Here is a 25,667-nt window from a genome sequence, read left to right as displayed (position 1 = left end):
GCCAGCTAGCTAAACAGTAGCTTCAACTGGAATTTGGGACAATAGATGTTGAGTACAGACTCAATCAGATTTGGTAGTAAAATCTTTCACTGTTGATAAGTTAAGATACCTCGTGTTTGATTTTACACAACACCATGGAGAAAGTGAGGTCTGCAGATGCTGGAGATCAAAGTTGAAACTTTATTGCTGGAACAGCACAGCAGGTCAGGCAGCATCCAGGGAACAGGAGATTCGACGTTTCGGGCACAGGCCCTTCTCCACAACCACCTGATGAAGGAGCAGCACTCCAAAAGCTAGGGCTTCCAATTATACCTGTTGGACTATAACCTGGTGTTGTGTGATTTTTAACTTTGTACACCCCAGTCCAACACCGGCATCTCCAAATTGTGTTTGATTGGTGGCATGGACATATTGAACAGGTATTTGGAACTAGGATTCTGAATGCCTTCAGGACTGAAAAGCAGAGCAAAGTGGGAATGAGGAAATACACTGTGCCTTTTCCAGGTGCACTTCTTAAGAAAGATCATGATTCCTTTTCAATCTGTGTGGTTTGTTGAAATTACTGCAAAAAACTATCAGCAATTTCTTTCACTGATGACCACTTTGCAGCAATCAGCCTTGTGCTGTGTGCTGTCTTGAAACTTATGCCCTGTCTGGATGTTTTAAAAGTCTGAACAGGGCTATCAGCAGTTTTCAAATGCCAAATGAGATAGGAGGAGTTCTATGAAGCCCATAACTAAGATTGCAGAGGATTGCTGATTTTCAATGCTGGTGTGAGTTCCTGCCAGTTGGCCTGGTCCAGCTGCTTCAATGATGCTGACCTTACAGAATAAAAACTTAGTGAGAGAAATGCAATAATTTTATGGGCTGTTGAGAATTCAGGCACACACACGAAAACAGTGCTGTTCATCAATATGTCACAGCCACTTTTGCACCAGATCTAAATGTGGTACAGTCTTTTTAAAAAATATTTTACTGTTGGAGATTCTATCTGAAGGGTCTTTACTGCCGCATATATTTTAGGAACAAATAGTGCTTCATCTGCTTCTCTCCTGTTTTCTATAATTGCAAACACAAATAGCTATTATTCTGTCACATGTTGCTCTATAAATGGTGCAAGTGTAGTCCGTCCTTAGTAATGTTGAAAAAAAAACACTCATAGCGTCAGAGAGATGTACAGCATGGAAACAGACCCCTCAGTTCAACTCCTCCATGCTGACCAGATATCCTGCAATAATCTCGTCCCATTTGCTAGGCCCTTGTCATTTTCTCTGGAAATTTCCAATTTCTCAAGCATCCTCTACATAAAATAGACAGGTCATGGAATTTGAGTGCTATTAACACAGTAGTGAGATTTGCAGCAATTAACCATTAGAAGTCACTTGCACAAGTGAATGAAGGCCATTCTCAATATCATTCTGAGCATCCTGGAATCAAAAATGTGAAAAATGTATCATCCGCATCTCATTTGCAAATTCCAATGAACTCTTATCCAGCTGCAGGAAACAGGAAGATCAGAATCCACTGGGTGGCACCACTGAACTGCTTCAAACCTCAGTAGACTAAAGCAGCTGAAAAGTTCCAATGAAAATATTGGAAATCCCTCATTCTGCAGAATAAGAAATACTAGCTCACAACCTTACTTTTATATATGATAGCTAATTTTTCTAGTTTCAAGTGATTATATTTGGTCCCTTACAAGTGATTGAATACTTTAGTCTCGGTTTGTGATGCATTGGCAATGTTCATTGTGGATGCAGACTCCATCTAGCTTTCCCCATACAGCAGTTTCTTACTATTTACTGAGTTACCTCACTGTTCCTCCAGCAGAGATAGGGAAAGCTCAAGGGACAGCTCATATTGATTACTTTGGCTCAGAGGGGAAATGCAAACAACTTTGCTGGGAATTGTGTTGGAAGCTTACCAACTATTTATTTAATGTTTGATAGAGATGGTGATCGGGGAATCTTGATATGAACTATGCAATCTACACAATTTTTGCAGTAGTTGCTGTATTAGAAAGAGAATTTTATTTTGTTGTAAATTACAAATGCTAATTGGCATAATGAAGCCACTTAACATTCAGGTCAATGGCAAAATACTGTGGGTACTGTCAATTTGAAATGATAAAAGAAAATGTTGGAGAAACTCAGCAGGTCTGGCAGCATCTTTGGAGAGAAACAGTTAATATTTTGAATACGATATGACTCTTCTTTAGAACGGAGGTTTGTTGGGCTGCTAAAGAAGAGAGATATCAGATTCAAAACATTAACTCTGTTTGTGTCTGCTCAGGTTTTGCTAAAGCTGCTAGTTTCCTCAGCAGTTTTTCTCTTTATTTAATCCTCATGGTATATGTGCTGCTGCAAACATGCTGATTTTATTGGATAAACAGCATATACTATAAATTAAATGGACACTGTTTTCTTTTCAAATTTCTCCCATCCTTCTTTTATGGTATGACTTGTGCTGAGTTTTCATTTTATAAATTTATAAGATGTAGAGAAATGTTTTTGGGAGAGCTATGGAATGTGCTATCAGAGTTCAAGATTGAAAACACACAAAGGACAATAATTTCTTCACATGGTCACACTCTCGTCTTTTCAGTACTGGAAATGTGGTAGAAACCCAAGTCACATTTCTACAGACTCATCACCATACTTTCAGTGAGATTACAGCAGTAGAGCACAGGTAACTCAGTATTTTATATCTCTTATACAGTAAGGTGGTTGAAGAAAGAAGAAATTAGGTGTAAGGGGGATTGATTGGTCAAATGAGATTAGGACTATTACTTATGAGGAGGATAAACCCCAACACAGACTGGTCAGACTTTGGGGAATCTATGTTTTAATCTCAAAGCAATTCTATGAAAATAATCAGAGGGTTATCATCATGGCTTTGGAGAGACATTCCTCTTAGCCCTGCCCCCCAGCATATAGAGTGATGCACTCTGTTTATACACTCTGTTTGTTTGTGACCTATGACTAATTGCTAACTTATCTATCACCGTCCACAGAACTGTACTCTAGACAGACTCAATAGCTTTAGGGGAGGAAGGAGACATATGGGGAATAAAACTAATAGGAACACAGTATTTAATCTTTGAAAAAAAACTTGCAATTATGTTAACAATTAAACAGTGAGTTCTCAGTTGATCACACTCTTCTTGTAAATGGTCAATGTAGATTTTGTTTTGAAATGGGTAACTAGAACATAAAGTGTTAATATAATTATAGCAATATAAATATACAATGACCTCAAAGCGCAGCAGAAATGTCAGTTGTGATGCACTACAAAGATAAGGCTGTGGCTAAAATATAACAACTGGAGAGATTATACATGCATTCTACCTGATGGGCCAACATTGCTAGATAACCACAGCTGTTAAAAGAATCTTGCAGCAAAATTATTGTCCGGTAATTGTGTTTGCTTTTTAATTCTGACATTTCCTAACGCACTTCCTGAGAAAAATGTAAACCCAGATAGCTGCTTCCTTTCTTGTAACAGCATTTGGTCAGTGATTGCAAAGTACAAAATTCAGAGTCACTGAACTACCTTCTAAGAGCTTTTATTTTGTGTTTTATAATTGTACACCCACACAATATATCATTTCAGCATGAATGTTCTGGCCTGGGGAAATGAAAACGTCTTATGAAACCACATTGGTTTTCTAAAAGAATTATATTTATTTAGAGATGTTGTATCTCTCTGTATTTTTGTATAAAGTTTGTATCTGCTTCCTGTTTAACTTTTCAAAGACTAGATTCCTCATAGCTCAAAGTTCATCTTCTGAATGTTTGAGCCATGGAGACTAGGCTGGTTTAAACATCACATAATACTGTGTAAGCTAATTTCAGCCTGGAGTGGGGGCAGATAATTAGCTTCCTTCATTTGGCCTCAGTATCTCAGAGAAGATTCCAATTTGAGATCGCTTTCCAATGATCTCCCTCCACCAATGGAAAGTGCACAAAATGAAAATAGGATTGAGCTGGGAGGTTTTGTAAGGCACAGGACCATCAGGCTTAAATATTAGAGTAGATCATTTCTTTAGGGGCTAGGTTTGCTCACTGAGCTGTAGGTTTGCTATCCAGACGTTTCATTACCTGGCTAGGTAACATCATCAGTGACGACCTCCAAGTGAAGCGAAGCTGTTGTCTCCTGCTTTCTATTTATATGTTTGTCCTGGATGGGGTTCCTGGGGTTTGTGGTTATGTCATTTCCTGTTCATTTTCTGAGGGGTTGATAGATGGTATCTAGATCTATGTGTTTGTTTATGGTGTTGTGGTTGGAATGCCAGGCCTCTAGGAATTCTCTGGCATGTCTTTGCTTAGCCTGTCCCCAGACAGATGTGTTGTCCCAGTCGAAATGGTGTTGTTTTACTCCTGTTCTTTTGTTCCTAGGCCCTGACCTTTCAAAAAATCCAGCCCATAGTCTCTAGTCGATGTAGAGTTGTGCAGTATGAAGTAGAGCAGTTGTATGGACAAAGAGACTGCAATTGACATCAACATGCCGTCGTAAAAACCAGTTGGGAGTAACTGCTCCGGACTCCATTCCAGTATATCCAGTTGGAAAGAATTTGGGTCCTGTGTAAAGATGGGATCAGGTTTCATTGTGATTAGTCTGCTTGAGATCCTGTGGCTAGGTTTTCCTATGAAGAAAGGAAAATGGAAAAGATGCTGTGGGGGAAAATATCTTAGCCAATAATATCCGAATACAGGCCACTCACTGCCATACAAGAAAGCAATGGGTGGTAGATCAGTTAAATATTTATGGATAAATGCACTTATTAATTTCTTTTAACAATAAGCAGATAGCAATGTTATCTCATAATTAATGACAAGAAGCATATCAGCTTGCACTTTGCTGTTTACTTCCACCGATATAATAAAGACATTTTAAAAACTAAAGCATCAGAAAAAGGCCACAGGTCTATTTAAAATTCAACCCTCTAGTTCCTTAACTCTATATTTTTGGCCTCTAGTTGCATTTTGATATCTTTGATTTTATTGCTTATCCCTATCCTGCCAGTTTTTGAAACATTCACCATTTTAGTGAAAAAAAATTCGAATACCTAATTTATATTTTTATTTATATTATATTTATAATACCTAAAGTATATTTTTCAACATACTTTTATGTGCTTGTTCTAGGCTTGGTTTTCAGTATACTGATTTTACTTTATACTACTAAAAATTTTCTTACCACCTTCTTCATTCTAGCTTAAGATATTTGACTCCCTTCATCGTTATAGGAATCAACTCCTTATTGTCATTCACCGTCCCATCTCTGGCCCTCCTTTCATCTTTACACTGGTCATGTAGCAATTAGGCAAGGACTTTAAGATTGTTAACATAAAGTGTAACATAATATGTCAATTCTCTGCAGGGATTTGGATATTATATTAGATTCCCTACAGTATGGAAACAGGCTATTTGGCCTAACAAGTCCACACCATCACTCCAGAAAGTAACCCACCCAGACCCATTCCCCGACCCTATCTTTCCACTGACTAATGCACCTAACACTATGGGCAATTTCGCATCACCAGTTCACCTGACCTGCACATCTTTGGATTGTGGGAGGAAACCAGAGCACCCAAAGGAAACCCACGCAGACACGAGGAGAATGTGCAAACTCAACACAAGACAGTCGCCCGAGGCAGGAATCAAACCCAGGTCCCTGACACTGGTGAGGGAGCATTGCTAACCACTGAGCCACCATGCCACCCATATTAAACTGCAAAGTAAGAAAATTATTTAAAAAAGGATGATCATTAATTTAGAATGTAAACTGACATTTATTGGACAACAAAGATTGATGTTTATCATTTAACTAGATGGGACATGGCATAATACTGAAGTTGAATGTCTCGGTCTAACTTTCCCATGGATTCTGGGACCTCTAGACTCTTCCCTTGGTCCCTATATCCTGGTCTATTGACTCACAATGTCAATCAAGATTTAGCTGAGTCATCTTAACTCTAATATATGTACAAATTTCTTTGCAGCTTTAAAGGTTTAACTCTCTGTTTTGACTCTCTTATTCACTTGTGAAATGTGGTCATTGCTGACTAGCCAATATTTATTGCCCTTCCCTAGTTGCCCTTGAGAAGTTGGTGGTGAGGTGCTGCTTTGAACCTCTGCATTCCATGTGCTGTAGGTTGACCCACTAAGCCCCGCAAGTGGGAATTCCATGATTTTGACCCATGATAGTGACAGAACCATGATATATTTGCAAGTCAGGATGCTGAGTGGCTTAGAGGTGAATTTGTGGGTGGTGCTTGGTGAATTTCTGCAGTACTTCTTGTAGATGGTACTCACTGCTGCTACTGAGCATTGGTGATGGATGGAGTGGATGCTTGTGGATACATTGCAATCAAGCGGGTTGCTTTGTCCTTGATGGTGTCAAGCCTCTTGAGCACTGTTTGAGCTGCACATATCCAAGCAAGTGGGAAGTGTTTCATAACACTCCTGACGTGTGCCTTATAGATGGTGGACAGGCTTTGGGAGTCAGAAAGTGAGTTACTCGCTGCAGTATTCCTAGTCGCTATCTTGCTCTTGTAGCCATTGCATTTACATAGTGAGTTCAGTTGAATTTCTAATCAATGGTAACCTCCAGGATGTTAATGGTGGGGGGGGATTCAGTGATGGTAATACCATTGAATGTCAAGGGTAGTGGTTAGATTGTCTCTTATTGGAGATGGTCATTGCCTGACATTTGTGTGATGTGTATGTTACTTGCCAGTTGTCTGTCCAAATCTGGATATTAAGAAGGTGTTGTTGCATTTGAACCTGGACACTTCAGTATCGGATAGTTAATAAATGGTACTGTGCAATGATTGGCAAACATTCCCATTTCTGACCTGATGATGGAGGGGAGGTCATTGTTTAATTAGCTTAAGATGGTTGGGCCGAGGACACTATCCTAAGAACTCCTTCAGAGATGTGCTGGATCTGAAATGACTGACCCCCAACAGACACATCCACCTTCCTATGTGGCAAGGTTAAAAATCATACAACACCAGGTTGTGGTACAACAGATTTATATGGAAGCATGCTTAGGGTCGCGTAACTATTTAGCATGTGGTGCATGGCCGTTCTTAGTTGGTGGAGTGGTTTGTCTGATTAATTCTGATAATGAATGAGACTCCCACATGCTAAATAGTTACGCGACCCTGAGTGTGCTTCCAAATAAACCTGTTGGACTATAAGCTGGTGTTGTGACTTTTTTAACTTTGTACTCACCCTGCCCCCCCCCCACCCAGTCCAACTCCAGCTCCCCCAGATCATTCCTATGTAGCAGGTGACTCCAGCTGGCAGAGTTTCCCTTGATTCCCACTGATTCCAGTTTCGCTAAGATTTCTTGATATCACACTTAGTCAAATCACACTTAGTGGGCGGCATGGTGGCACAGTGGTTAGCACTGCTGCCTCACAGTGCCAGAGACCCGGGTTCAATTCCCGACTCAGGCGACTGACTGTGTGGATTTTGCACATTCTCCCTGTGTCTGCGTGCGTTTCCTCCGGGTGCACCGATTTACTCCCACAGTCCAAAGATGTGCACGTCAGATGAATTGGCCGTGCTAAATTGCCCGTAGTGTTAGGTAAAGAGGTAAATATACGGGAATGGGTGGGTTACTCTTTGGCGGGTCGGTGTGGACTTGTTGGGCCGAAGGACCTGTTTCCACACTGTAAGTAATCTAATCTAATCTAATCAAAAAATGTGGCCTTGATGTCAAGGGCCATCACTCTCACCTCACCTCTGGAAGTCAGCACTTTTGCACACATTTGAACCATGGCTGTAATGAGGTCAGGAGCTGACTGGGCCTGGTGGAACTTAAACTGGGCATCACTGAGCAAGTTATTACTGAGCAGGTGCTGCTTGCTCGCATTATTAATGACACCTTCCATCACTTTACTAATGACTGAGAGAACACTGATAGGGTGGAATCGGCTGTGTTGGATTTGTGCTGTTTTTTGTTTACAGGATTAAACCTGGGCAATTTTCTGGTAGATGCCAATGTTGTAACTGTACTGGAAGAGTTTGGCTAGGGGAGCAGCAATTTCCGGTACACCAGTCAGGGCCCATTGCCTCGACAATATCAATGCCTCCATCTGTTACTTGATATCATAGACACCAATTCTGAAATTGACCATTTCCAACAAGTGAAAAATTTAACCCTCTCCTATAGATGTCAAACAATAGTACTGTCACTGAATCCCCTATTATCAAAATCCTCAGGGTTACCATTGACTAAAGAATTCTATAAAATTGGGGATGTGGACTCAGTGAGTTGATCTTTCAGAAAACTGACATAAATGTCATGGGCCAAATGGAGTCCTCTGGGCTGTAACCATTCTATGATTCAATTATATAAATAATGAAATGATGTGTACATTAGAGACTAGGAATTCAGCAGTGAATAATTAATCTACTATACCATTTGAGTAAATAATTGGTGCTGCATTTACATGCAAGAAGCTCAATATCATCCAGGATAATACAACCTGATCAGGTTGCCAAACCCATCCTCCATGTTAAATAGGAATGTCTTCCATCACCAGTCCATGGTGGCAGTACTGTGTACTATCTGTAAGATGCACTGCAATAACTTGGCAGTACTTTTTAAAGCTGCAAAGATCTACTACCTAGAAGTACAAGGGGAACAGAGGTATGGGAACAGCACGAGGTGCACCCTCCAAGGCACTCACCATCCTGAACTGGAACAATATCACCATTCCTTTACCATCACTGGATCAAAAACCATGATCTCCTTTCCGAATATCACTGTGGGAGTGCCTACGCCACAAGAATTACTACACTTTAAGAGGTGGCTCACCACCATCTTCTCCAATGCTATAATCCTATGAAAGAATTTAATTAATAGCACTCGGGATAAAAGAAATTGTTGTGATACAATTGATACTGGTACCATTTCAGTTGAGTATACGAAGAGGAATTTTAATCGAGTCTTCTTTTAAAATTAGGAAGTTTTTGTTTCAATGAATAAAGCTTTTCCCCTAGTAAGTTAGTAAAGAGGGATAAACAATTTAAAATTGCAACCAAGCAAATTTAAAAAAAATAATTTACCAGAAATTCCTCAGTGCTGGATAGCAAAAGAAAATTACAACTTCAGAAGTCCTGAATTAAAAATAAAAGTGCTGAGAAGTCAAATTACGTTGTCAACATTTGTAAAGAGAAAGGTTAGTGATTTGAAAAAGCTTCAGAAGTTTGCAGATAAAATGCTAATTTGATTTTCTTCTTTCTTTCGATGCCATTGTTCAGTATTGACAACATTTCCTGCTTTGACTTAACAATATGTATCAAAATCATTCTTTACTTCTATTATTTCCTTAATAAAGCTTTTGAATTAAATGTACACCAAAATATCCTGCTCATGAAAAGGAAAATGAAGCTATTGAATTATATTAGAATTTTAAAAACACAGTAATCTAATTGAAAACTGTACACTGTTAGAATATTTACAGCATTGTTTATGCTTTGAATGAACACATTCAGGATTTCTCTCATTCCTCTCCGGATTATTTGGTTTCCTTTCTGTCTTTTCATTCTCTAATATTTTTGCACTATTTTGTCTTTATCTGATTTTGTCTGTACTAATTGTTTGTGTACTATTCATTGTTGCCCCGCTATTGTAAACACGTCAAGTGGTGTAATCTCTGCCACAGCAAGCAGGAAAGCCTTGGCTCAATCCTGCTTCCGTTGAGTTGGGAATTCTCAACCAAGCAATAGTGGGAATGTTAGAATTAGTTTCAAGGTTTCTGACTACGGGAGAAGAATAAATAAGCTGTCATTTTCACTCCTTATTGTATTCCAATGAATCCAAATGCAAAATGCAGAGGTACTGAAGACACCAAAGGACTGTTATTGATGCTTTGACTGAGATCAATTAATTTGATACAGGTAGGAATCTGAACCAAAGATAAGTGTTCTTGCTCTGACTGACTCAGAGCTATGCTACATAATGCCATTTTAAATATGGTACAATCTAAGTGAAGACAATAGCCTTTAATGCAGGATATCACCATAACTAAGTAAGAAAAAAAGAGGCAAATTACAAAGATTCAGACACTCCACAAATAGAGCTGTTAGCGTATTGGATTATGGAGTCATAGAGATGTACAGCATGGAAACAGACCCTTCGGTCCAACCCATCCATGCCGACCAGATATCCCAACCCAATCTAGTCCCTCCTGCCAGCACCTGGCCCATATGCCTCCAAACCCTTCCTAATCATATACCCATCCAAATGCCCCTTAAATTTTGCTATTGTACCAGCCTCCACCATTTCCACTGGCAGCTAATTCCATACATGTACCACCCTGTGTGTGAAAAAGTTGCCCCGTAGATCTCTTTTATATCTTTTCCCCCCTCATCCTAAACCTATGCCCTCTAGTTCTGGACTCCCCAACCCCAGGGAAAAGACTTTGCCTATTTACCCTATCCATGCCCCTCATAATTTTGTAAACCTTTATAAAGTCACCCTTCAGCCTCCGACGCTCCAGCGAAAACAGCCCCAGCCTGTTCAGCCTCTCCCTATAGTTCAAATCCTGTAACCCTGGCAATATCCTTGTAAATCGTTTCTGAACCCTTTCAAGTTTCACAACATCTTTCTGATAGGAAGGAGACCAGAATTGCACACAATATTCCAACAGTGGCCTAACTAATGTCCTGTACAGCCACAACATGAGCTCCCAACTCCTGTACTCAATACTCTGACCAATAAAGGAAAGCATACCAAATGCCGCCTTCACTATCCTATCTGCCTGCGACTCCCCTTTCAAGGAGTTATGAACCTGCACTCCAAGGTCTCTTTGTTCAGCAACACTCCCTAGGACCTTACCATAAGTCCTGCTAAGATTTGCTTTCCCAAAATGCAGTACCTCACATTTATGTGAATTAAACTCCATCTGCCACATCTCAGCCCATTGGCCCATCTGGTCAAGATCTTGTTGTAATCTGAGGTAACCCTCTTCACTGTCCACTACACTACATTTTGGTGTCATCTGCAAACTTACTAATTGTACCTCTTATGCTCACATCCAAATCATTTATGTAAATGATAAAAAGTAGAGGATCCAGCACCAATCCTTGTTGCATTCCACTGTTACAGGCCTTCAGTCTGAAAAACAACCCTCCACCACCACGCTCTGTCTTCTACCATTGAGCCAGTTCTGTATCCAAATGGTTAGTTCTCCCTGTATTCTGTGAGATCTAACCTTGCTAATCAGTCTCCTATGGGGAACCTTGTCGAACGCCTTACTGAAGCCCATATAGATCACATCTACCGCTCTGCCCTCATCCATCCTCTTTGTTACTTCCTCAAAAAACTCAATCAGGTTTGTGGGACATGATTTCCCACGCACAAAGCCATGTTGACTATCCCTAATCAGTCCTTGCCTTTCCAAATAAATGTACATCCTGTCCCTTAGTGTCATAAAATGAGACACCTTATCATAGAAAGCATTGAGACAAAATTCAGAAATTTGAAACCCCAATAAAATAATAGAATATAACTTCAAAGGTGTTGACATTTATTACATCATACTAGGGGTAAGCTCAGAAATATCTTAACCTTTGAGGTCACAGTTTTTGAATTTGCATGTGGTACAGATTTGCAACACACTTCCTTTCACAGGAGTCTTACAGTCTCCTCTTATAATACAAATTCAAATTTAAAAATATTTAAATGCACAATTGTGTCAACAATGAATGCAAATTAACCAATAATTTATTTTAGTGTTGAATAAATTATGAATTAGCAAGCAAACATTCATGTTATGAACATATTAAACAACATTATATGACTTACTATTTTAGCAGATTTCTGCTGCATAGAGCAGCCTTACTAAGTCATTCTGTACAGGCCAGAGGCTTCCAGCATTATTCTGGTCTACTGAGTTCTCAACAATATTAAAAAGGGGTAAACCTTGGATCTACCTTGAGGAAAACAGGAACTAGTCAAGCATGAAAGAGAAGAGTAAGAGCAAGTAACTCAGTGTTCTATTTGTTGACTGAATGCTATACCATTTCTGCCCTTGCTTCTACATACTTGTGATCATAGAGTTAGAGTTGTAGAGATGTACAGCATGGAAACAAACTCTTTGGTCCAACTTGTCCATGCCGACCAGATATCCTAAACTTATCTAGTCCCATTTGCCAGCACTTGGCCCACATCTGTCAAACCCCTTACTACTCATATACCCATCCAGCCGCCTTTTAAATATTGTAATTGTACTAGACTCCACCATTTCTTCTGGCAGCTCATTCCATACATCACCACCACCCTCTGTGCAAAAATGTTGTCCCTTAGGTCCCTTTTAAATTTTTTCCTTTTCACTCTAGACCTATGCCCTCTAGTTCTGGACTCCCCCAACCCAGGGAAAAGACCTTGTCTATTTACCCTATACATGCCCCTCATGATTTTGTAAATGAATCTTTAAGTGGTACTCTACACCATGTAGCAATACTAGTTTCTAAGCTGTGTGCCTAAAAGTTTGCTCGAGAAGGTCTGCGCTTATTTCTTTTTTCCAAGACGTTTCTTCATTTCTGCTGATAGTAGGTAAAATTAGCATTTAGGTACAGCACTGGGGGAGATGCACATAAGTTCAAAGTCAGATCATTTTGTTATGCAATGTGAGCTTAAGGAGAGATTTCATTGAGGAAAGAAAACAGGAGTGAGTCGGTTAAGACAAACTGGAGCACCTACTTCAGGTTTTGCCAATTGCAACATTCCTGATGATTATCTTATTCATAACATGTGTCAGCTATTGTATAAGATGACGATTCTGAAAGAGTTAATACTGAAGTTGCATTGACTCCACCCAATTGGGAGGTGTTACAGTCGTTTGTCCTTAGAACACAAGGAGTTCTGCACTAGCCTTCCTAGCGAACAGTTATGTTCTGTCCAACTCCAGAGTGTTCTTAGTAGCTCAAAGATAAGTGCTTCTTCTATTTCGACAGACAAACAATCTAGAGAGAATATGGACAAATGAAGATTGGTAGTGTGGAATTACCTCAAAAAACCCTTACAGTTAGCCACACACTTTCAGAGGCAGTCAGTACTATGCAGTGTTCATGGTGGCAATCAGAGTAAATACTATATAGTAGCAGTTTGAATTCCATGCAGAAACTCCCACCACAAGTGGAACAGAGCAACGTAAAATAATTTTTGAATAAAGTGTATTTAAAATTTTAAGAGCATACCACTTTAAGACAGTCAGTCAAAAGGTGAAATGCCCTTGCTGACAGAGTGACTACAATAGGTTTGATTTGGAGATGCCGGTGTAGGACTGAGGTGTACAAAGTTAAAAATCACACAACAACAGGTTATAGTTCAACAGGTTTAATTGGAAGTACACTAGCTTTCAGAGCATCAGATAAATTTTTCAATGTATAATTTCAGTTACATCACACTGTAAATGTTTGCTATAAATTCTGTGTTAGGATTGAGCCCTCCACTACCACCTGATGAAGGAGCGTTGCTCTGAAAGCTAGTGCTTCCAATTAAACCTTTTGGACTATAACCTGGTGTTGTGTGATTTTTAATTTTGTACAATAGTTTGAAAGCAGCAACATAACTGGTTCAGCACTCCAAAGATAAACATTCAGCTAAAAGCTGGTGAGAGGCACAGCGGGGAAAAATTGTGTAGGCTGCGAAAAGAGAGAAAAACCATCCACACTTTAATGAAGGAAGCTCTAGGGGGGGTAAAGAAGGGTCTGGAAATAAAGTTAGATCCCCCTAACAAAATAGGTGGATTTCATTAAGATGGCCCAAAATATAGAAAACACATGAAGGCGAGTGTATAAAGAGAGCTCACACCTCTCTAAACAAGCATGACAGCTATTGAGTTTAGGCTTTTTGTGACACAATTATAATAACCAATAAAAGGGCCAAGAAATAAATTTAAATGGGGGCTGCAGAAATGGTAAGGAATGGTCAGTTTGTATTTCAGCATAAAAAGTGCAAATTTAAAGAAATCTAGTGAAAAATCTAGAGAAGAAATGTCAGGAGAAGCTACAGATTGAAAAAGAATGGAACTCAGAAATTTAAATGTTGTTTTGGAAGGGATATTTATAAAGCCAGAGATAATTACTCAAAAACTCATGAAAAAGAAAGCATTCTGTGTTTTAGACTATGAATGGAGGAAGATGCTCATTTTTTTCAGGCAGAAGGCAGAAAATGCCTGAAAAAGACAGGAAACAACAACAATGTCTCTTCTTCAGATATCTGTAACGACCCTCATCAACTTCTACAGATACACCATTGAAAGCATACAGTCTGGGTATATAACGGCCTCGTCAGGAGCATCTGCCCAGGACCATAAGAAACGACAGAGGGTGGTGTGCATAGCTCAGACCAGCATAGAAGCCAACCTTCCATCCATGGACTCCATTTACATGGCTCGCTGTCGCAGAAAGGCTGTCAACATCATCAAAGACCCATCACACCCTGGTAATTCTCTTCTACAACCTCTTCCTCCAGACCGAAGACATAGAAGCCTGAACACACGCACCAGCAGGTTCAGGAACAGCTTGTTCCCTATTATTAGCCTGACAAATGGACTGTCGAGCCTCAAATTATGTTGATCTTGCTAACACTGATCTTGTCTAGCCCTGTACAATGTAGCCTGTATGCCTCTGTCTCAGTTGTTTTGATCTATATATGCTTGCTTACTATGATCTGCTTGTACTGCTCATAAACAAAGCTTTTCACTGCACCTCGATGCAGGTGACAATAAATAAATCAATCAAGTCATGACATTGATAATTGAAAGTGTGGGAAATCCTTGAAAGAGGCAGGAAAACTCAATTAGCAGTACAGAGATACAGCACCAAAAACAGGAATTGCTGAGAATACTCAGCAAGTCTGGCAGCATCTGAGAAGACAAAGTGGAGTTAAACTGTCAGGTCCAATGACTCTTCTTTAGATTGATTCCCTTGTTCCCCTGTCACCTTACCACTGGAACTGAGTAACAATGCTCAGAGTGATGAAGTGAATGTCTGTGTGCATGTCCAGCAGACTCTGAGGATGTTGGTCCTGGCTTTCCATGGTAGCTGCCAATCTCTCCATGTGGGCAGTCAGACAAACACATGCCAGAGGCAGTAGGGTCCTTGTGCAGTCCTTGGCATTGGAGCAGTCCAGCAACCTTTGTGTCAGGTTGACCAGTGCCTTCAACAAAGCTGCCTGCTGCTCCTGTATTTGTGTGTGTACTTCCATGAAGTTCCTTATCGCCAGCACAGTAGGGCCCTCCTCTGCCTGGGGCTGAGCAGTTGCCTTGACTCTCTCAGTTCTTTGAGTGCCAATGACCTGGGGCATTTCTTTCTCCATCAGTTAAGGAAACAATATTGTGTATAGCAGCAGATGCTCCTGACGCTAGCTAACATCTCCACTGAGGTGTCAATATCTGAGCTAGTGGAAGGTGCAGGAGGCTGTCCAGTCAGTGCATCCTCTGAGACAAGATTAGAGTGGTGCTGGGAAAGCGCAGCAGGTCAGGTAGCATCCGAAGAGCAGGAAAATTGACGTTCAGGCAAAAGCCCTTCATCAGGAATGAGGCTATCTTATCCTCTGAGATATCCATGCTCTCTTTCTCAGGGGTGGAGAAGGACATGACTTGTAGGGATGCCATTGGCACCTCCAGAAGACAAAAGAACAAATGCATCATGACCAAGAGATAGAATTTGATCTTGTGGAGAACGCATTGACACTACTTAACTGGGTGCACAGTGGACTTTTAAATATGGCCCAGTACCCGGTTTTGATTTCTTCTCACTATATCTTTGTAAATATTCTACTTTTAATGTCCAAAGTTGACGTTTTATATATTTTGAGGAATAACTTAATATGAATTTCACATCATGAATGACATCCAATGGTACATGTGCTTCTGTTTTAAAAAATTCTCAAGGTCAAGGACCAGGCTCGCAGGAAAGTAGTCTGACACAGAACAAACAGCCAAGAGGCGAGTCTGCTAGAATATAAGTGTTTTATTCCCCGCAGTGTCCCCACAACCAGTCTCGTACTTACAACGGGTCTGGCTTATACTCACTCTACATGTTACCAAAACTGGGAGCCGTCAGTTCTTGTAGAGCGGTTGCCAACAACCCACGCTCGGCGGTTAAACGTAACCCCGGAGCAGACTCACCGAACTGGAGACTTCTCCAGCTGATATACCCTTTTCCAGATATAAACATTCATGTGAACAGCAGAGCAAGGCTAAAAAACACATTCCATTCTGGTTACATACAGATAAGAAGATTCACACGGGAAGGTGTATAACAAGATTCACACGGGACTAAGCGACACCTTCCATTTTCGGTTAGATTCACACATGTATTGGGACACAATTTTAACCCTTTCACCACATTCCACTGCTTGGCCCAATACATGTGTTGCATAATGATTCACACATGTATTGGGACATAATTTTACACCACATTCCACTGCTTGACCCAATACATGTGTTACATTATGCCCATATGTATTCTTTCTAACAAGCGCCTACGTACACGCCAAATATACAAGCAAGTCAGGACATTACAGCATGTTAAAATCACCAGGACCGCTACCAGGATCGACAAGGGTGGGAACAGGAATGTCCCCGCAGTGGAGGACATACCACTCAACATGTCCCACCAATGATGAGCTGACTCCACGTCCACTACACGGGCAGCATGTACTACCTCCTGTCCATGTATAAAGGTAGACACCGTAACCTTGGTGACATTGGTTTGATGCTTTCGTAATATCTGCTTAAGCTCCTCGGATCGGTCCAATGCCCGCTTAAACCGATCCAGGGAAATGTTCCAGGGATTCCTCAGCACTTTCCACTGCACCTTGGTAAAGTGGCGAGCACTGCTATAAGTGGTCAACAAATAGGTGTGATTCTGCCAGTGCCACTGATAGACATTTGAGAGGCATCCCGAGAACGGTGCTGAGGGAAGCATAGGATGTGGATTATTGGTAGCCACACAGAGCGTGTGTGGCCCAATCTGCCACATCATGTCCCTTGGAGTCTCAACAGTCCATTCGCACAGGGCCGTTCCCTTAGTCAAGCAAGGGTCCCGATACCTGTCCATCAGTAGGCAAGTTTTCCCCTGATCAGTCTGTTCACAAGCGGACAGATCATAGGTAATATTGGTATCTGGGCTAAACCACTGTCCCCTTGTCTTCAGAAAATAATATCCAGAAGATGTAATCACTGGTAATACATAATATCGACAGACCGTAACAGTGTGGGTTACATTCATGGTAACAAAGTATCCGTTACACATAGTTGCGTTACACCATGTTCGCTCTGGATGGGCTATCATCCACAATTTCTCAGATACATTCCATAGTCCCCTCCACGCTTGTACATTGGGGGATGTTACCACACGCAAAAAGCGTTCTTTCTGTATTTGAGCATGCAACATTTGAATATGACAGGCAGTCCAATTTAACTGAGCCGTAATGTTCTCAAACAGTTCCTGAGTGGCGCCCCAGACATCCAGTTCCCATTGCAGAGATCGTATCATTATTTCAGCTGTCTCTCCTTGAGTCATCATTACGGATGGCATCCACCTTCCAATAGTATGTAGTCCTTGTGAGGTGGCCTGTCCCGTGTTAGATAATTTAGTACGGGTTACCTCAGAGTCAATGGCATTCGAGATACCCATAACAGTTCCTGCGCCTCCCAGCAGGGAGTCGTACCATGCTCGTCGCCGCCTCTTGGTATGACACTCGGGTATGAGGGGCAACTGTACCCGCCAATGAACATCAGTGTGCAGTACCGCCCGGGCCATCTGTTGACAAGTTGACATAATAGGGGCCAACTGTGTTCGATGCGACCGCACGCCCCCCGTGGCACCCCTCTTCGGTGCTGGCCCGCCCCGCGTGGGGTTTAATAACGCCTCAGACGGGGCGTTCGTCGAGGGCAGTACCATTATTAACCACATGAATCGATGACGATTCCGAATATCGGTGGCATTGCGCAGCCACAGATCTTCCCCCCGAGCTGTGACGCTCCAATGAGTCCCCGTTGTCCCGCATGTCTGGGTGCGTCGGTCCCACAAACACGTCTTGACTTGGGCATTTACCACCAGGGTGCAATTAGGCGGTATGAACGATATGTCATATTTTTCCCCATCCCGGCGCATGTAGCACTGTGCACACGTGTACAATTGACAGTCGCTGGTGAGAGTCAGAACAACGCACTGCTGACCGGGTTCACATGTAAAGTCGTCCTGCGTCCGTCGCTGGCTACTGGCCTCCCACCGCACCTCATGGCGGGCGACCGGTACCAGCGTCCAGGCCGTGATACCGATGCCCTGGAGTGGCCATCCGATCGCGAACATCGCCAATAGGAGTCGCAATCCCCATGACCACCCCATGTTCAAGGCGGAGGGTCAGCCTGCGGGTGCATAGCAATTACAACATTATTTAGGTCTCACGTAAGTAGCACTGGTTCGCCGGGACGTTTGCCCAGGTCGGGTCTCCGGGGTACATAATGGTGACCAGACTGTCCTTCCCCTGTGCTATGATTTCGGCCGGCCTGGGGGGGCCGGTCGTCTGGCGCACCCATACCTTGGCCCCCTTAGTGTCAGTAGACCCAAATCCCCCTGTCCCACGCTCAGTAACCGTAACGGGAGCTCCCATCTCTTCCACCGTTGTAAGGTTACATGGCTTAATGACCAATTGCGCTATTCTGTCCCCCTTCTGTATCACGTAAGGTTCAGCGGTGATGTTGACCAGGATCACCCCCAACTCCCCTTGGTAGTCTGCGTCAATTACGCCTGCCATCACATCAATCCCCTTTAGTGACAGTCCCGACCGCGGGAGGATATGCCCATAGGTTCCAGGGGGACAAATCAACCCTAACCCGGTCTTAATCACCGTAGGTTTCTGTTGGATCAAAGTCTGGGCAGTTAGTGCTCGTAGGTCCAGTCCAGCCGAAGCCGGCGTGGCCCTTACGGGAATATCAGCTTCCTCAGCGAACTTCCACATTTTAATAGGCTGAGTCTTTGGGGTATCACATACTCGTATCATCCTATTCAAGGGTGTTACCCCATTTCCTAATGGGCGGTTATTAATTTGTTTCACCACCCGAATTAGTTGCTTCCTCCAACCTGTTAAGTCATTGCAACCTCCTGCTTTTCGTAGTGAGGACTTCAGAAGCCCATTCATTCGTTCTATAAGTCCCGCAGCTTGTGGGTGATAGGGTACATGATAAACCCATTCCACGTGGTTATCGTGACACCACTGCTTTACCGCCCTTCCTGTGAAATGGGAGCCATTGTCACTCTGGACCTGTATGGGCAATCCATAAAATTGTTCAATCAAATCTAAACATCGCAAGGTAGCCTGTTGATTGTTGTGACGACAGGGATGGGCTACCAAAACCCCAGACATAGTGTCCACAGCTGTACATATGTGGTTACATCCTTGTGAGGAGGGTAGGGGACCCACAAAGTCCATTTGCCAGCTCTGTCCCGGACCATCCCCCCGATGGATATGTCCCATCATGTGTTGGGGCACTCCCTGCCGCTGATGTTGACACTGCTCACACTGGTTTACTGCAGTCTTAACATCATCTACCATAAGATCTATTCCTCGGTCTCGAGCCCAGTGCAAGGTTCCTTGCACTCCCCAGTGCCCAGCCTTAAGGTGTGCCCATCTAGCTAGGTCCACTGAGGTGCCCCTTTGCACCATCATGGTTCGGACGATACCATCCACATATCGGTTATGTAGAGCTTCCACATCATTTCGAGAGGTATGGGCATCTACGTGGGTGATGTATATGACCAGGTATTGAGCTTTCTCCCATATATCCTCCCATAACTGTTTACCCCACACTTCCCTATTCTGGATCATCCACTGATTGGCCTGCCAAGTTGGCATCCATTGTGTCATGCCGTTAACCACTGACCACGAGTCAGAGAACAAACAAACTCCCATGACCCCTGCTTGCATGACTACCATATGCACTGCCTTTAATTCTGCCCACTGACTACTTTTTCCCTCCCCTAATTCTTCTAGGGTAGTGCCTTGTTTTGGGTTAAAGGCGGCAGCTTTCCATCTACGCTGTCCCGCTTTCCATTGGGCTGACCCATCTACGAACCAAGCCGTGGCTTGTTCATCCGGGGTCAGTTCATCATACCGTTTTCCCATCTTAACGGGTGATTCCTTGTATTCAATCACCTCAAACCGCTTTTCCCCTTCCTCAGGGGCCTCCGCCACTTGCTCATGTAGGACTGACACTCCTTTCTGTCCAGTCCGCACTCTCTCCGACACATACCATTTCCATTTAATGATGCTGCTCTCTTGGGCAGTTCCTATTCGGTGGGTAGTGGGGTCACTAAGTACCCACGGAAGAATAGGGATAGCTGTTCTCATGATCACTTCATGTCCAATGGTCAGGGCTTCGGTTTCCACCAAGCCCCAGTAGCATGCTAATAACTGTTTCTCAAAGGGGGTATACCGTTCCCCTGCCGGGGGTAATTTTCGGGACCAAAATCCCAGTGGCTTACGGGTCCTTTCCTGTTTTTGCCATAAGCTCCAATTGGCATAATCCCCCTGTGCTGAGACTTGCAGTTCTACAGGTCCTGACTGTATCTTTCCCAAGGATACAGCTTGCTGTATCGCTTGCTTGGCCATTTCAAATGCAGTTTGATGGACCTCCGTCCATTCGAACGCTGCCTTTTTCCTCGTAACTCGATACAAAGGTTTTAAAATTTGTCCTAAATGGGGAATATGCTGTCTCCAGAATCCGAATAACCCAATAAATTGCTGCACGTCCTTCTGGGTGTGAGGGACGGCAAAGACCTGAATCTTATTTTTAGCTTTCGCAGTGATTTCCCTTTCCCCCTTGTTCCACACGATTCCTAAGAATTTTACCGTTTGTGAGGGACCCTGGATTTTGGCTGGGTTGATCTCCCACCCATATCCTCGCATATGTTGAACCAGTTGGTCCAGCAATTCCTGAACCTGCTTCTGACTTGTCCCCTGTATCATCATATCGTCAATATAGTGCGAGATCATCACTTCGTCAGGCACTTTAAAGGCAGCCAAGTGTTCTGCAACTATCCGGTGGCAGATAGTAGGGCTATGCAGATATCCTTGGGGCAGTCGTGTGAACGTGAATTGTCTACCCTCCCAAGTGAATGCGAACTGTTCCTGCCTATCTTCGGGAATAGGAATTGTGAAGAAGGCATTAGCCAAATCAATTACTCCGTACCACACCCCTGGATGATGTTGGATTCGTCCTATAATAGTGACGGCATCCGGGACCGCTGCCGTCAAGGCCGGAGTGTGACGGTTTAGTTGCCGATAATCTACCGTCATCCGCCATGACCCATCGGCTTTATGTACGGGCCATAAGGGGTTATTCCACGCCGTGGTGCATGTCCTAAGCACTCCCGCTTCCAAATAATCCTTAATTGTGGCGGATATTTCTTTATGTCCGCCGGGAATCCTATACTGTCTAAGACTTATTACGCGATCGGCGATCGGGATGGGGAAGGGGTCCATCTTAACCTTTCCCACTAACACCGTCCTACAGCGCAAAGCCATTTTCGTGATTCCAAATTCAAACTTCCCTTGTTGGAGGTGAAGTGTTAAACCGGCCAGAATGTCCATTCCCAGGATCCATTCTCTAACCGGTGTAATGATAATTGAATAAGTTTTAATGGGCATTGTACCTATCTTTAGGGGCAATTGTACTGTTCTTCCTTCAATCAGATTACCTCCCAGCCCAACCAGCGTGACTGGGGTTCCTTTAAACTTATGGGGCGTCCCATAGATTAAGGTGGCCTCCGCCCCTGTGTCCACTAGAGCCATAACGGTTTGGACGGATTTGCGCCAATAGATAGTCAATGATACATGAGGTCGAATGTCGTCTGCTGACCATTGGCTCGTTCGTGGGCAAACCCTTGGGGCTTGGCCCGATTCCTATTGTTCCTCCCATTCATCTTCCCCAGACAGCACTGGGTAAAGACGTTTGCCTCGCCCTTCTTTGTTCTTGCCTTTCTTACTAGGTTTCCGGCCATGCCTATCCACTTTATAACACTCTCGGAGGGGAGGCCGTACCTCCTCCTCCTCCTCGTCCTCCGAGGATTCCCACCGCTGGGAAGTGGAAGTTCTACCCCTTCGAGGCTCATTAACAACCGGACCCCGTGTCTGACATTTTTGTGTTAGTAATTCCACTAGGTCTTCCATAGTGGGTCGGGACTCCGTCTCTACCCGGGACACCTTCAGTCCCTTTCGTCTGCATAAGTCTTTTAATTCCGGTGTAGGTAGGCCATCAATCTCCGATGCTGGGACCTGCGCCCGTATCAAAGCTTGCCACAAAGCACGCCGTGAGGGGCCTTGGTTACTTCCTTGATTAGGGTTTACTTTTCCCCCTGCTCGAGCCTCAGGGCGACGCCCCTCCGTGCCCCCCTGAGAAGCACGGGTTGTGGGTCCCCAATCCCCCAAACCACCCATCTCCCTCATCATACTACGGGCATCTCCTAGGGTTTCTCCCCGTCCACTCAACATTATGGTTAATAACAGTGGTTTATAATGGGGGGGGGCAGTCTTCACTAGATGGTCTCTAGTCTGTCTACTAACATTTGTGTTATCTACCTCGTCCAGCACTCCCAGCAACAGGGCATCCCGCACACACAAACGGGTTAGCCTCTGAACCCCTTCCTTAATCGTTGTCCAAGTTCCTTCCAAGGGGGGCCAATCGGACGGGAAGGGATACTGTTCGGCCACTGCCCTGGCATACATCCCAAATAGGGTCCCCATACTGCGATCTATTACCATATCCTTGGCTTGGTTGCGGTACCCCAGGTCTATGGCAGCATCCTTTGCTAATCCACCAAACTTGGGAGCATCCTGATAGTCTACCTGCACTTGTTGCCCCCCTTCCTCGAGGAGCCGAATTAGCCATAGCTCTAACGGCTCCCCAGGATTACGTCGGGTTTTCTGGGTGATAAACAGCACCTCATCGGTAGTGAAGTCTTCCGTTAATTCAGAGAATTCTGCGGGAGGCTGAGCCCGCGGTAATTCATGCATAATTGCCTCCCCTTGTTCATTCCGTATAGGGTTTCCTTTCTCATCTAACATTACCTCCCGTTGCACTGGGAGACGTCTCTGAACCTGCTTTCTCCTAACCACTGGTTTAGCTTGGAGTACGGGTGGGTCCTCTTCGTACTGATCATCTAAATCTCCCCAAATGTTCCCATCCCAATGATCGATATCCCACCGATCCCCGTTATTTAACTGGGCTACAAACGCCCGTACTTGTACCGGGTCCGGGGTTCGAGGGACCTTCCTTTTCTCTTTCCGTTTCTTAGCAGACAAATACATAATAGTTCGTCCTGCTAGTTCAGTTAATGCTGTCAATTCAGCTTTTAACTTCATAATTTCCTGCCTCAACATAGAGGCATCTCCCGAACTGAGTCCCTGCTCATGTTTCAGGAGGGCTAATTCTGCTTCAGCTTTTTGGCGCTTGTCTGACTGTTGTCTACAAGCCGCCGCACAGGCCCACATCCTCCGCTGTACCCCAGGCAATGGGTTCTTCGGCAGGACTGGGATCCTCTCAAGGGTGGACAGCAGCGACCCTGGGGTTCCTACGCCCTCGGCCTCCCAGTCCTCCGGTCGCCCCCCACCATTTCTCAAACAAACTGCCACGCCATGCCACGGCCCATGCCATCCCGGGACGGTCAGGACCTCCACAGCTTGTTCCTCTGGTTTCTTAGCCTTTTTCCAAAACATTGTTCTGTATCAAAATCTTTCCTCAATTGCGATTGATCCTGCCGACTACGCCAAAATGTTTTTAAAAATTCTCAAGGTCAAGGACCAGGCTCGCAGGAAAGTAGTCTGACACAGAACAAACAGCCAAGAGGCGAGTCTGCTAGAATATAAGTGTTTTATTCCCCGCAGTGTCCCCACAACCAGTCTCGTACTTACAACGGGTCTGGCTTATACTCACTCTACATGTTACCAAAACTGGGAGCCGTCAGTTCTTGTAGAGCGGTTGCCAACAACCCACGCTCGGCGGTTAAACGTAACCCCGGAGCAGACTCACCGAACTGGAGACTTCTCCAGCTGATATACCCTTTTCCAGATATAAACATTCATGTGAACAGCAGAGCAAGGCTAAAAAACACATTCCATTCTGGTTACATACAGATAAGAAGATTCACACGGGAAGGTGTATAACAAGATTCACACGGGACTAAGCGACACCTTCCATTTTCGGTTAGATTCACACATGTATTGGGACACAATTTTAACCCTTTCACCACAGCTTCAAAGTTTCAAAGTGAGGCGTTAGGTTACTTGGTGCATTAATTAGTTTATTTCTGGAACCCCCTAACAATGTAACAAAATTGGAAATATTTTTGTACAATAGAAGCCCACCTTAATTTTTATTGTCTGGTAGATATTTTACTGTACAAGAAGTTGCTATTTTACTTATGATTTACATAATTTCACTTTGTTCAGTTTGTATGATAACTTCATCCTTAAATGGGATTAATTTAAAATGTGTATTTTGCTGTATTTTACATATTTCTAAGTTTATAAGTTTTTTAGATGGTTTATATCATTTGCTTTTGGCTTTTTTGAAAAAATTAACTTCCTCTGCAGATGTTGAATTGAGCTCGAGCTGATTTGTGGTTACTGGCGATTGTCCAGAGGCCATCCATCTCATGTGGCTACGTGTTTCCAAGCCTCTGTCCTGTCTCTGTCCACATGGGGCATGGCCCCCAAATGGCATGAGAAAAGCAGGGTCTCATATCTATGAGATGTCTAGAACACAGTCAAGAATGTTCTCAGAAGTATTACATTTTGAGTTAGGGAAGCAACTACAGGACAAATTTCCACAACAAGATCCCATAAATATCAATGAATTTAATTGTATTTGTGTTTGGCAGTTTTGATTAAGGGAAAACTTGGTCATGACCTAAGGATAACTCTCTGCTATTCTTCAAGGAGCAAAAGTGTCATGGGATCTGTAATAGATATGCTAACAAGGAAACAGATTCATCTAACTTCATTGTTCAAAAGATGACACCCTCAACAATCTAATTCTATCTGACTATACCTGGAAGTACGTCCTCGATTATTTGCTCAATTAAAGCTTGAATTCCCAACTTTCTGTCTTACAACGTTACAAAGTGACCATGCTGAAGATGAATTATTCTCAAATTTTCCCATTTTTCCTGAATGAAACCATATTACGGTTCAGATCTTCCAAATTTCTTTCCTACCATTCCAGGGTGCTATGCTATACAACTTGTTCTTGATATTATTGGTTCTCTTACAATACTCGTGAAGGAATAATGCCCCTTCAAAATCTCCATAATTAACTTGTCATTTGCTGATGTTGGTGATTCCTGAAATACATTTCATGTATCCCAAAATAAGAATTTGCCTCATACCATTTTTAATACTGTCACAATAGTCCTTCCAGAACATCAGGAAATCTAATTCAGGCTCAATATCCTGTCCATGCCTCCCATCATTTTAAATATTTCTATTGGATTGTCCCTCATCTTCTGACACTCGAGCAAACCTCTCCTTATGACTGTTTTTTACTCAGGAGATGATAAGACTGAAGGGTGGTCAAAGAGTCAGGTTTTGAGGAAAATTAAAGGAGAAAAATAGAAATGGAAAAGATT

The sequence above is a fragment of the Chiloscyllium plagiosum genome, unplaced genomic scaffold (genome assembly GCF_037043375.1).
Source record: "Chiloscyllium plagiosum isolate Xiang-an unplaced genomic scaffold, Cpla_swu_hap1 HiC_scaffold_15, whole genome shotgun sequence".
NCBI lineage: Eukaryota > Metazoa > Chordata > Chondrichthyes > Orectolobiformes > Hemiscylliidae > Chiloscyllium > Chiloscyllium plagiosum.
The sequence above is the reverse complement of the archived record's forward strand: the minus strand, read 5'-3'. Positions refer to the sequence as shown.